This window comes from Bos indicus x Bos taurus, chromosome 12 (genome assembly GCF_003369695.1).
Source record: "Bos indicus x Bos taurus breed Angus x Brahman F1 hybrid chromosome 12, Bos_hybrid_MaternalHap_v2.0, whole genome shotgun sequence".
NCBI lineage: Eukaryota > Metazoa > Chordata > Mammalia > Artiodactyla > Bovidae > Bos > Bos indicus x Bos taurus.
The window spans coordinates 56,139,287-56,154,554 of NC_040087.1; positions in this window are offsets into that span (position 1 = coordinate 56,139,287).

Genomic DNA, 15,268 nt, shown 5'->3' on the forward strand with positions numbered 1-15,268 from the left:
CTGATGCTGAAGCTGAAACTCTAATACTCTGACCATCTGATGCGAATAACTGACTCATTGGCAAAGACCTGATGCTGGGAAAGATTGAAGGTAGGAGGAGATGGGGACAACAGAGGATCAGATGGTTGGATTGCATCACCAACTCGATGGACATGACTTTGAGTAAGCTCTGGGAGTTGGTGATGGACAGGGAAGCCTGGCATGCTACAGTCCATGGGGTCACAAAGAATCAGACATGACTGAGCAACTGAACTAAAGATGATAGATATACTATTCAGATTAGAGTCACCAAATTTTAAAAATTCACTGCAAAATGCCTTATTAATGTTTCCATACTTGAACCTAGCAAATATTACTTTTCTCCTTGAGACTATGATTTTGTAAGGCAAATTTTCCACTGCCCTTTTATAAAATAGCGTCAACAATAGGAATTGAGCTTTTTGTTGCTTTTGATAATTTTTACCACTCCTAAATTATTCTAGGTTGCAAAATTATTTTTAGTGGCTTACTGCCCTAGAAAAGCTCAATTGATAGCTCAAATCATGAAGGAAATTGTTTTTTGATTTTTTAGAAGTTGAACAATTCAACATATTTTCTTAATAAAAAGAACACTGATAAAAATAATGCAAGCAGCTACACACTAGCAGTAGTTTCAACCATGCAGTCTCCTTAAATGAAAATATCTGAAAATATCAGTTCAGTTCAGTTCAGTTGCTCAGTCGTGTCTGACTCTTTCCAACCTCATGAATCGCAGCACGTGAGGCCTTCCTGTCCATCACCAACTCCCGGAGTTCACTCAGACTCACGTCCATCAAGTCAATGATGCCATCCAGCCATCTCATCCTCTGGCATCCCCTTCTCCTCCTGCCCCCAATCCCTCCCAGCATCAGAGTCTTTTCCAATGAGTCAACTCTTCGCATAACGTAAATGCTGTTAACAAAAAAAAATTCACCTGTGCTGGTAATGATGAAAGAAAAAAGAAAACACAGGATACTTAACTTTTTTTTAAAAAGAATTCACAGAGGAACATTTTAATCGTCAATTCAACTGCTCTTCATCAACTATTCCTACATCCCAGAAGGCTAAATGCTTCACACATCTGTTATCTCCCAATATTAGACACCAGTGAGGCTCTGTGTATATCAGCTTTCGTGTTGCAACATAAAGCATTAAAGGTTTGCTATCTATTTATTGTTATGCGTTTGGACCTGTTTCATGGTTTCACAACTGGATGACTAACAGCTTTCTGTTTAGGGTGAGAAAAGACCCTGCAGATCTTGCAATTTCTATCATGAGAAAATGAGGGCAAGAGGGACACAAGCCTTTTAAAGCAAGAGGTAGTAAGCATTTGTTAAAGCAGTCGGGTGAAAATCAGTTTTACTTCAGTAAAAGTGAAGTTTTACTTCAATTAAAAACCTTCAGTTACTTTAAAGTTGATTTGAGGTTTCCTATAATTAGAAGAGCAACTTGTGGATTTTTAGGTTTTGGTCAAGGAGAAAGAAAAAAAAAGTCCTCAATCTAAAATTAGTAAGTCAATAAAAGGGGAATAAAACTCAACAACAGCAACAATAAAAATAAAGAATTAAAGAAGATGAAACTCAGAAAATAATAGAATACATCAAAAGTTCTAGGGGAAATTTTACTTCACAAAATGCATAACACTTAAGGGGATACATAAATGTTTTGTGACTTTAGAGAAACTATCTTAATATAAGAGTAATTAAACCACTTACCAGCCACAGCTTCTCTTAGTAGTTAATACCTTGACATATTCCTCAGGTTGGTGCTCTTATGTAAAACAACACTTATTTAGAATTACAGAAATACTAACAAATAACTCAGTGTGCAAGTCTAACTTACTCATTCTGTAGTCTATTTTTAAAGTGGATATGTGACTTACTCAAAAGCGTATATGTACATACACAACCACATAAAAAATTAGGATTCATAATAATTATCCTGTATGACTAAAAAGTTAATTGATAATATCAACTGACGATTGATAATATAATTTTCCTAATAAAAATATTTCTCATGATTTATGGTACAAAACGCTGGGGAAAATTTATTTTAGACATCTGTACAAATTTAAAACTAATTGATGTAATAAAATTTGTCCTCACCATAAGCTACTTTTATAGAGTATGGTTGGCTTTCTGAAGTGAAATAAAATGAATTTGTTTAATTCAAAAAATAGAATGACAGCTTTTCCATCTTTATGTTTGGACTAGAAACCATGTATGTCTCATTTGCCAGGGGACACGATGCTGAGCCAACTGCTTTTAAGTTCCTGCCAAAAACTCATTTTTTGAAATTATATTTGGTAGTCAGTAGAACATGCTAAAAATTCATTGTTGCAGGTTTTAAGTTTTCTTCTCCACATTTTAAGTTTGATTATCAAGGGCATACACTTTTACTAAAGTAAGTTTTCAAACTCTTAACAAAATAAATGCAAACCTATCGTGGTCTGACATAGGAAGCTCTTTTTTTTTTTTTTTTTTAAATGTTACACATTAAAAAAGAAAAATAGCTTCAGCTTTAAAGTTGAAGATACTGTGCATTTTCAGATGCAATGACCCTGAGAATAGGATCCATATGATACTGTTGACTTAAAGAAAAATGCACAGCACAAGTGTTGTGAGTTTAAGTTTTATTTAGGATCTTACTGAGTATGAAATCCCCAGGAGACAGCCTCTCAGTAGCTCTGAGAAAACTAGTCTGAATCGGTAGGAGAGAAGCCAGTTTATCTGTGATTTTTTGGCTAGGGAATACATGCAGTCAAGCATGCATCTTGGTAAAAAATAGCACTGCTATTTTCAACGAACAGATATCTCAGGATAATGATTTCAGTGCTTTTCTATGTATGGGAAGATGCAAAAATTTGGGTTCACTAAAATTCTTTCTGAGATATGCATCTAACTCTCCATAGGGGCTGTTTACCCAAAGCAGAGAATGCCACATCCTGAATTCCTCTCGGTGTACAGTGTCCTTCAGCAAATGCAATAATAGCTAATGGCTAAATCCTTATAGCTCTCGGTGATGAGCAACACTGTTCCTTTTACTTTGTTTACAATACATTCCTTTTAGAAGTTGGTATTAGGCCAAGTTTTCTTCTCAAAAAATACCTAGGGATTAACTATGAATAAAATAACAACAACAACAACAAAATCACTATATGTTATTTCTCCCTAATGCGTGACTCCAGCACGTCTCCAAGTAATTGCACTAACAAGATCATCTTTAGTTGCTGCTCATTCAACTCTCCTCATTCTTTTGGTTTGGTGTTTGTGATCATTCCATAAGCATAAACTTATCAAACATAAAAATACATAGAATTGTACATACATACCCATAAATAAGAAGACACTGTATATTAATAACTAGGTATATTTATGAGATTAGTTGTTTGTCAGTTGCTTCATTTGCTATTATTTTCTCCCATTCTGAAGGCTGTCTTTTCACCTTGCTTATAGTTTCCATTGTTGTGCAGAAGCTTTTAAGTTTAATTAGGTCCCATTTGTTTATTTTTGCTTTTATTTCCAATATCCTGGGAGGTGGGTCATAGAGGATCCTGTTGTGATGTATGTCAGAGAGTGTTTTGCCTATGTTCTCCTCTAGGAGTTTTATAGTTTCTGGTCTTACGTTTAGATCTTTAATCCATTTTGAGTTCATTTTTGTGTATGGTATTAGAAAGTGCTCTAGTTTCATTCTTTTACAAGTGGTTGACCAGTTTTCCCAGCACCACTTGTTAAAGAGATTGTCTTTAATCCATTGTATATTCTTGCCTCCTTTGTCAAATATACAAAGCAACTTCTACAGCTCAATTCCAGAAAATAAATGACCCAATCAAAAAATGGGCCAAAGAGCTAAATAAACATTTCTCCAAAGAAGACATACAGATGGCTAACAAACACATGAAAAGATGCTCAACATCACTCATTATCAGAGAACTGCAAATCAAAACCACTATGAGGTACCATTTCACGCCAGTCAGAATGGCTGCGATCCAAAAGTCTACAAGCAATAAATGCTGGAGAGGGTGTGGAGAAAAGGGAACCCTCTTACATTGTTGGTGGGAATGCAAACTAGTACAGCCACTATGGAGAACAGTGTGGAGATTCCTTAAAAAACTGGAAATAGAACTGCCTTATGATCCAGCAATCCCACTGCTGGGCATACATACTGAGGAAACCAGAATGGAAAGAGACACGTGTACCCTAATGTTCATCGCAGCATTGTTTATAATAGCCAGGACATGGAAGCAACCTAGATGTCCATCAGCAGATGAATGGATAAGAAAGCTGTGGTACATATACACAATGGAGTATTACTCAGCCATTAAAAAGAATACATTGGAATCAGTTCTAATGAGGTGGATGAAACTGGAGCCTATTATACAGAGTGAAGTAAGCCAGAAAGAAAAATACCAATACAGTATGCTAACACATATATATGGAATTTAGAAAGATGGTAACGACAACCTTGTATACGAGACAGCAAAAGAGACACTGATGTGTAGAACAGTCTTTTGGACTCTGTGGGAGAAGGAGAGGGTGGGATGATTTGGGAGAATGGCATTGAAATACGTATAATATCATATATGGAATGAGTCTCCAGTCCAGGTTCGATGCATGATACTGGATGTTTGGGGCTGGTGCACTGGGACGACCCAGAGGGATGGTATGGGGAGGGAGGAGGGAGGAGGGTTCAGGATGGGGAACACATGTATAGTTGTGGCGGATTCATTTCAATATTTGGCAAACCAATACAATATTGTAAAGTTTGAAAATAAAATAAAATTTAAAAAAATAACTAGGTAAATGCATAATATAATAAATAAGAGCTCTTGTGTTCTTTCAAATGAAATTAAATAAATAACAAAATTTTCCCCGTAGAAGTCAGAAGATGTTGCCTAGATATCTAAACAGTTCATGAAATGTATCACAAGGAGTTATTTTTAAGTTGAATTATGAGTACTCTAGGCATTTAAAAAATATATAGTCTAATATTACTGAGGTTTAGAATGTAAGGAGAAAGGGGAGCATTCAAGGACAGGGAGATAAGAAGCAATAATGAGCTATAGGCCATAATTCTTAAAGTCTTGTATAGGAGGAGACAAGACAAACCACCGCCCCAAGATTAGAGAGACATGAAAATACAGGCAATCACATTTACTGCAGCAGAGACTCATGAGTGAAAACTGCTGTGGCAACCAACGCCCAGGAAGAAAATGGGAACTATATTTGACAAATGGCTGGATGCTCAGTGAGATTATCTCTGAGAGTTAAAACTATAGGGTACCCCAGTCTTAGAGAGAATCCCACAATATTTACCTCCAGGAACTCAACCAGATGCCTACAGTAAATATAAAAGTCTCATCTTGCCTCTGGCAGGGAGGAGAGAAAAGGAACCAAAGTGACAGTCTCCAGAGCACTCTGTTCTTAACTAGACCTGACTTGAACAGGCAAACTAGTTAACCAGAGTCTAATGTCCTGGGCTATTATCAGAGCCTAAATGATATGGGAGGACAAAAGATATAAAAGAAATCTCTATACTTTCCCCTTAATTTTGCCATCAATTTTAAACTTTGATTAAAAAGTCTTAATAAATAATAAGAAAAAAAGTCTATCTGCCACATTAGAAAACTTGCATTTTATTCTATAATTAGTGTTTAGGAGAGAATTACTTTTTCAGAATATTAAAGTAATAATATTTCTTTGAGAAAGTCAATGCAGAAGTTATACATAAGCTTGTGCCCTCCTCTTCCTACAAAATGGTGAATTAGAAATTCTTAAAACCTTCACTGGAAATAAAGTTTTTGATGGGCAGGATAATGAACATAAATAAAATCAATTTATGTTCACAGATGCATAAGATAAATCTAGTGCTAAAAGAGAAAGAGGAAGCATAATTCCACAGTGATAAGCTTGAACTAAAACCCACAATATGTCAAAGGTGTACGGTGACAACAGGAACATAGAGCCTTAATGTGAAAAGCCAGTCAGGATTCAGGCGGCAAGGTGTGGACTGGCTCCAGGTGTGCATTGAGGCATAGGTCCTCTGGCTAAAGATATAGCTTCATAGGAAGTATGTGTCAGTGAAAAAAAATCAACCACAGGAACAAAAAGCAACTAAATATTTTGATATTGAAAGAACATTTTAAAAATAGAAAGAAAATGAAGAAAGGATGGAAGGATAAGACAGAAGAAAGGAAGGAAAGATAGGAAAATAAGACTCTCCTTGCATTCTGAGCTTCCCTGGTGGCTTAGACAGTAAAGAATCTTCCTAAAATGTCAGAGACTTGGGTTTGATCCCTGGGTTGGGAAGATTCCCCGGAGAAGGAAATGGCAAATCAATGGTATTTTCTAGCAGCAAATTATTAATTCAACAAATTATTTTTTGTTGATAGCAAGTTGTGACTTGTAGAAGTAAAGCAAAATGTCTGAAGAGATCTTCAGTCCAAGTCCCTCAGTATTTTAAACATTCAGGTAACAAACATGAGGTCAAGATGTGCATGTGCACGCGCGCATAAACACACACACACACACACACACACACACACACACACACAGAGTATAACATGACTGCAGAAAAAAGTTGGTAAGGGTGAAAAACTAAAAAGCTGAATCATACGCCCAAGAAATTCTGACACTAAATTTATATAACTGCAATGTTTAAATCATTTAGAGAAATAAAGAAGCAACTGAAAATGGCCAGTAATGTCATCTAATCTGCAAAAGAACCACACATAAGAGGTTCATAAGAAAAATTATATGGTGGTACCAAGTACCCACAAGGATGTTCAAAGGGAAACCATGTTCACAAGGAAATGTAAAGTTCACAACATAACTATATAGTAATTTAATGGTGGAAGCTACTGTTGAATGCATCCACGGTTCGGCTCCCAGAGTTAAAAAAACAATATTTTAACCTCATATGTAATATAATCACACTTCTGAAATACAGAAAATACAGAAATTTTATAAACAAGGCTCATAAAGTTTTCTATGTTAGCATTTGGTGTAGTTCCCATATTTTCCTGTCAACTTATATATTTCATATGACAGGATTTGTATTAAAAACTATTTTTAAGTGTCTTCAGCATGTAATACTGAGGGCACATTAAATTATTGAAATATTTCCATTTCCTAGGACATCAAACATATTTTTACACTTGTAGATTTTTATATTTGTATATATTTGTATGTATTGTTCCTTGACAGATGCTGATATTCATATAATCAAGAGCATAATAACTGACTTAAATAATAAAAAATGTATATTTTACAACTGTAGCAAAATTTTTGGTGGCATTTCAAATTTGCATATGCATCACTAAACTGTGTGGAAAGTAGTTTCTTCATAACTGTTTGGACAAAGCATTGCCTTATTCATGTCTTGCTTTGTTGTTGTTGTTTGTTTTGATTCTCTAATTCAGTGATATGGAAATTTCATGGGATCAGGGCTTTAATTAATATTTCTTTAGAATAATTGAAGTTTTCAATACCAATATAATTTATTGTATAATCGTGCTCACTGTTTAGAAAAACATTTGTAAATAGCAATTTTCCATAAAACTAACGGAATGTTGATGTAGAAATTATCCAATCTAGGCAAATACTGGTAAAACTGCTCATCCTAGTAACTTTGTCTTCTGCTTTGTTTTTTTTCCCCCACGAAAAGGAAAAGACATTTTGTTTTCCTCAACCTATTTATATGCCCCTTATACTCCCACCAACAAATGCACACACTCTTGACCCCTGGTCCTGTGGTTTTTCACTCAATCAATTAATGCTTTTTAAATGTATTCTGATAAACTGAAATATAAACAAATAAATTTCTCTTGCAATGACTGTCCAACCAAAGCACATTGTTATGAAATGAAAGCATCTCTGAAACTTGGCTTAAAAAAATTTAGACTATTGTTTGAAATATAAGGAGTTTCAACGAATAGTTTCCCAGTTTTTCTCAATTTCTTACTTCCATTCAAGCAGGGAAAGACAGATGCTTTATTACTATAGACCTTGCTGAGTCTTTTAGAATAAAACACCTAAAGAGCAAGCTTCCTGAAATCATGTTCCTTATATGCTCCTTGAAGTGTGAGTTAAGCACATAATTGGCATGTGCACATAAGAGTCATGCTCAATAGCTATATTTTCCAGGTTTCTTTATATTAACTGAACTTATTTATTTTTTCCTTTCAGACAGGGTAAGTACATAAGGAAAGGTTATGAGAATGTCTTTAACAGCAGTCCCATATGATGTAAAATCTTTTTTCCAAAGTAATTTACTTTTGTGTTTTCAACAGGAGACATGCATATGTGATAAGACAAAGAATTTGGAGGAAAAAGAGAAAAGAATAGAAGGATAAAAAAGAAGGGTAATCATAACAATACTTCCTATACTGATATATCTATAATGTAAGATGTGTGCCTTTCTAATTCAGGAGGCAAGTGTATAACACGTGTTAGAACTGTTAACTCCAAGTAACTAAATTTATGGCTTAGAGTACTGAAAATCAATAAATGATAACCTTTGCTATGTGTTATTTAATTTAAAAATATATCATAAAAGGGCAAAATAGTGATTTCCTTTAGTATTGAATAAATAAATCATGAAAGATGAGGCATTATTTTATTCTTCAGTTCTTTCAGATTGGCTATAATCTAATTAACCTCACATGAAATCTGTTTCCTGCAAAAACTACTAAGACTTTACTTACAAAAATCTAAGTTTTTATCTTTACTCCAAGGAGAAATATGTGTTTTTATTTCTTCCTAGTTTTTATCAATGGAGAAGGCAATGGCACCCCACTCCAGTACATTTGCCTAGAAAATCCCATGGACGGAGGAGCCTGGTAGGCTGCAGTCCATGGGGTCGATAAGAGTCGGACACGACTGAGCGACTTCACTTTCACTTTTCACTTTCATGCATTGGAGAAGGAAATGGCAACCCACTCCAGTGTTCTAGCCTGGAGAATCCCAGGGACGGGGGAGCCTGATGGGCTGCCATCTATGGCGTCGCACATAGTCGGATACTACTGAAGCGACTTAGCAGCAGCAGCAGCAGTTTTTATCAAAGTGTTCTTTATTACATGGATCAATTTATTAAAAATATTAGGAGAGGGTCATATATTTTAATTCTCCTCTGTCCATGGAATTTTCCAGTCAAGAACACTGGAGTGGGTGGCCATTCCCTTCTTGAGGGGATCTTTCTGACCCAGGGATCAACCTGGGTCTCCTGCATTGAATGCACATTCTTTACCATCCTAGCCACCAGGGAAGCCTTTTTATAATTCCATTGACTTGCAATTACTTAAGAAACACTGTCTTGAGACTTCTTGGTATATGTATAACGTTAACAACCTTACATCAGGAATTCTTCACACATCCTAAATGATAGTCAATAAGCAGAGGACACTATACAAGACTCATTTTACATACAATTGGGAAAATCAACACTTATAAATAGCAGGCACAGAAATGGAACACATTTTTGAGAAGCTGTAGATTAGAAAATATTGCAAAGAGAGAAAGATGTGTAAAGGAACCCTAACAGTGGTGGAATAAAACTGCCCCAGAGGTACTTTCTTGCCCTGGGTAAAGAATACGGAGAATGAGTGAGATGCGTGCTCAAACGAAAAGGCCTGAACTGAAAAGTGTACAGTTCCAGAGGAGCAATGTTGAAAGCACATCTAAATAAACAGGAGGAAAAGAAGGAGGCTTGTGGTGAAAGGGGAGAAATAACCATGCTGTTCAAGTTCATAAACCTGTGAAAACAAGAAGGTATAACTGAATCAGAAGCAGAAGGCACAATGAGCAACTCCCAGTGACCACCTATCTGCAGGAAATTATCATTTATTAAAGCTAAATGGTACACAGTAAAGTATAGTGGTACAAAGCACAGTAAAGTGCTGTGACACCAGAATAGAAAACTCTCAGAAAATAAGTAAACCATTCAAACTCCTTTGCACCATCACTCAATTTATTACTACTAGCACAGAAAACATCTATAAAATTTAATTATAAGCAAAAAAATAATTTATATCCATACAAAATTTTATAAGAATAAAGATATACTAATCAATAATTTTAGGTATGAAAATAATTGTAATTTCTTAAGATGAAAAAGGGGACCTAGCAAAGTTGAGTAAGATATGCAGCAATTTTTTGGTTTTAATTGATTAAAATTAAATAAAACATTAGAGAAATGAAAGAAACATGACCAATTATCTATTAAAAATTCATGATTGTAATGTACAGGCAAAAGAAATATGTGATATAAGAGCGAACTGAGCAAAGGAAAACAAGTGTAGAAGGAAATATCTCAGAAATGTTACAGGCCACCAATGGAAGAATAGACAAGCTCTTCAAATAAAGTAACAAATACAGAATAGAAGAATGAAAAAAGCTAAGACAAAGTAACCAGGAAAAACAAAATGGACCAAAAGAGCATGTATACAATTTAATGCATGAAAACAGAGCTGTGGATATAGGTATGAGGAGTTATATACATGTACATTGTAGACCTGAGGAGCAAAAGCTAAAAAGTGGGAAACAACTAACATTTAATATTAAAAAGAAATTTTCTGACTGAAAGAATAACGAGAATCTAAGTATTGATAGGATTGATCTTATGCTTGAAAAATGGATTGGAGTGATAAAACAGAAAACAAACAACTGTATCTTAGAATAGCTACATATTTTCAGTATAAGTAGAAAAATTCCTGGTTCTTCAGCCCAGGCACGAAGATATAAAAATAAAGTAAAATAATTACATTAAAATAATAAAATAAAATTTCTCTAATACTTATTAATAGAAAGATAGAAAGTCACAAGTGAATATTTTCTAGGAAAAAGTAGCAATAAACATGCAAAAGCACAAGAAAACTATACTCATGATTCCTTCCTTAGATATCTATTAGAAACAAGCTCATGAAATGAAGCTCAAAATATAAAAAGATTGGGAAAAGCATTTATAATATTTAATTTTTGATTTGATATTAAATCAAAATAGATCATTTGAACACCAAAATAGTCCTAATTGACTATATTTTTAAAACTTTGGTCCAATACTGATATTAAATAAACAAATATATAAATAGAAATACACAGAGGTAAGAAAACCTCTTCTTTACAGAAGAATATAATAAATAATATGCCATATTAGAAATTTTAGAAAACATTTTTCAACCCTTAGTGTCATAATTAATTAGAATCATTGGAAGGACTGATGTTGAGGCTGAAACTCCAATGCTTTGGTCACCTGATGTGAAGAGCTGACTCACTGGAAAAGACCCTGATGCTGGGAAAGATTGAGGGCAGGAGAAGGGGATGACAGAGGATGAAATGGTTGGATGGCATCACTGACTCGATGACATGGGTTTGGGTGGACTCCAGGAGCTGGTGATGGACAGGGAGGCCTGGCGTGCTGTGGTTCATGGGGTCTCAAAGAGTCAGACACGACTGAGCGACTGAACTGAACTGAACTGAATCATTGGGTGAAAGTACACTGGGTGACATAGTTGCATGGATTACTTTACTAATAAGAAAAAATAAATTTTCTCTAAAACAGGAAAATACAGTGGGCACTACTTTACCAAATGATCAAACTTGACAAAGTTAATAGTCTACAGTTAATAACTGACTCTGTCTATAGACAGAGATTGAATAAAGCAAATTTGAGAATACATTAGATTTGTTTTTAAATAAAAGTTTCTATAAACTTGGGGTATGTATACTCTGTAATTTGTCAAATATACATTAAAAATAAATATCACTCTTTTCTCATTGGCCTAACTATAACAATACAGTTTAAATACACATTTTCTATAGTATCCATGATATAAAATACTCTAGTTTAACTGAAATACTTAAAGACTAAAGCATTTATAATCAAGTTGATGTCTTAATCCAGGAAAACACAGGTATTAAATATAATGATTTCAATAATCTTTTTCATAAATTATAATTAGATAAAATCAATACTCAGTCTAAATTATTTTAACTTGAAGATAACTGCATTATCATATAAAATAGATATAGACATTTTGAAATCATGAGTCATTTTTAATTTAAAAAGTCCCCACAATATTATACTTTCAATTAAAATATTTTACAGATATTTTGTCTGTGTAATGTTAATGATAATGAATAAAAAATGGCAATAATGAAGAGTGTTTAAGCTTTTAGATTATTTAGAACTGAATTTGAATTAAAATGTCTGAAACATTAATTGCTAAGCATTAGCTCTTTGAAGTGCAATTTTGATTAATCAAGGGCAATATGCTTTTTGTGATCATGAATAGAAACATATCATAAAATCCACCAGGCAGGAGCTTTAGCCTTATGGAAAGGGCTTCAGTTATGTATAACTTGTCGTCCAACGTGCTTTGATGCAGTTTGTAATCTGTTATTGGTATCATTCATTTGTCAGACCCAATAGGAATGTAAAATATAAGAGAATCCTTTGATGCAGTTTATAAGGGTTAGTTTCTTCCACACCGACTGGAAGGATGAAAGTTTGAAGGAGATTGATTGTTGAATAATATCCTCAAACTCTCAGGTCTTCCTATATCTGTTCTCTTAACAAGGTAACTTACTGCTCTTCCCTTCAATATTGAACACTATCATTCCAGTCCTTGAATCTGGGCTGATCTTGTGATTTGTTCTGACTAATAGAATATGATGGAAATGATGTGTGGGGTTTTGTTGTGTTGTTGTTATTTTAAATTGTGTTAAGAACACAACGTGAGATTCCCCTGCCTAAGGAATGTTTAAGGTATAACACAGTAGTGCTAACTATAGGCATGTTTCTGACTTTTTTTTTTTTTCCTGAGAATCTTGCAAAACTATGAATAAAAGCCCAAGTTAGTCCTCTGGAGAATGAGACTACATAGATAAAAACTGAATAATGCCAGCCAAGAGCATCTGAGACCAGCCAACACTCAGTCAATCTGCCAGTTGACCCCAATTATACTGCAAGGCCAAGCAAGATGAGCTTTGCTTGACTAAGATAATAAACTATGTTCTTGTGAGAAATAGCAAATGAAAGTTGCCTTAAGTTTCTAAATTTGGGGATGATTTGCTATGCAGAAGTACCTAACTAATAGAAATTGCAGGACATTTTTGAAGGCCAAGGCAATAATACTCAGCGTAATCTATGGTTTTTCCTTCTCTCCATCCTTTTCTGTTATTTGTATGGACTTGAAAACAGTGTGTCTTCAATACAGGGGGCCCAGAAACTTCTTTCATTAGCTGTATTACTGCCATCATCTTACTCTTTTCAAACCACGACTGACCCATTCCTAGCTCTTATTGGTGCTAAAAGTTTCATAGTATAATACCCAAAGCCCTAGACTTGGTTGATTCCTAATGCTAAATATGGACTCCAACCTGGGGGTTTCTCTCATTTAGCAGCTCTATGTCTACATCCTGAGCCCAAAGCATATTTTCCAGTAAAATGATCTTTTACAGCAAGGGAAAGTAACAGCTGGATGAGAGAAGAACAAATAATGTGTCCCTAACTTGAAAGTTATCCTCAATTTGGGGCTAATTTTGGCCTTTTTTGGTGTCCTAGAAAATTAAGTTGCTGAATTTAAATTTCAACTGTGTCTTAAAGGAGTCTTAGAGTAGACAACAATGGCAAAGCAGAGAAAAGTATGGAAACATATTCTAAGCAGATGTTCCAGGATGGGCAGACGCATAGACTGATAAAAACAATTGCAATTGGCAGCAGATGAGTAGCTACAATTAAGGACAATGTGGATCAGTCAAGCAAAAGGCATGACAAGCAGTGAAGATTAAAAATTTCTGATAGAGTAAATTTGCACTAGAGTCTTGAGAGTCATGGTAGAGGATTGAGAATTCACTTAAGCTTCAAGATGCCTTGGAACATTTAGAAAACATTATTATTTTTTTTTTTTAAGAAAAGCACATTGGAACAGCAGACTGAGGACAGAAACTATATATTTTGCTACTCAGACATTATACACGAGATATAATGAGTCTCTCGTAGTGAAATTTTAAGAGAAAGGGAGGTATATTCTAGATAAATAGATTCTCAGTGGTGGAATCTATTTATCTGGGTGACAGTTAGTGGGGAGTAACTGTTGGGGGTGGAATTAGGGAAGTGAAGAATAGAAATATTTAGTAAAAAGTTGGAAAAATAGGCCAGGAGTTCAAGAGAGAGATCAGGAGTGGTGTTATGAGAGGCATAAAAGTAGCAGTTACTATCTATGGCTTGTCATTCTGAGTCAGATAGTTGTCATGCCTAAACTCATGTAATCCTCAAAATTTTCAAAGTAGAAAGTCTGCACTTTTAAAAATCAGGACATTAGATCTGAAACGGATTAATAAACTTGCCCAAAGTCATACAATCAGTAAGCCATACATTTAATAAGCAGCTTAACAAAGATTTCATATTTGAAATGTTTCAATCTCATGCTTTTTGCAAATACACAGATTCTATTCTTGAGTGATAATTAAGAAATGGAAGCATCTCATTGAAGATGATATCTGAGTTATATGCATATAAACACACAAAACCAGTGTTTTTCCTTATCTATCATAGCTAAGTGCCATAGATATCACACATGAACATATACACAAACACAGACACAAAATTTTATGTTTCAGGTTTATGAATTTAATGCATTTTTGTAAAATTTATTTTAGTTTATCTTTTATTCATCCTCAGAACATCTAGAAAGCTCTGCTGTGGGTATAATTTAAACAATGACAGTTTCATTTGATTTGCTTCTATAAACTAAGATTTATGAGAAGCATTAAATTTATACTGAACTAATTGTAACTGCAACAAAGACTGCTACCAGTTCATCTGATATTCACGTTCTCTTCTTCAGCCTACAGCAATGCTACATTTCCCAACCTCCCTTGCATTTAGATAGAACCATAGCATTGCCTTGTAGACGGTGGTACATAAGATAAGTGATGGGTTCTATTTCCAGACTAAGCTTAGCAAGTGTTTTCCTCTCCAGACTGTCTCTCTTTTTATTCCAGCTGGATTCTTGCAATAACTAGACCCTAGACATGAGAGAGCCAAATAATTTAAAGGACTTGGAGTTCTGACTCACCATGTGAAGGACAGCTAGCTAGTGATGAGGACAACTACATCAGATTGTGTGAGTGAGGAATAGACTTTCATTGTGTTTGAGTTTTGGCATTTGGGGATATTTATTATTAGTGTCTACTTATCCTTAAAACTGGACATATAAATATGCATTATTATAGGGTTCAGATTTTCATAC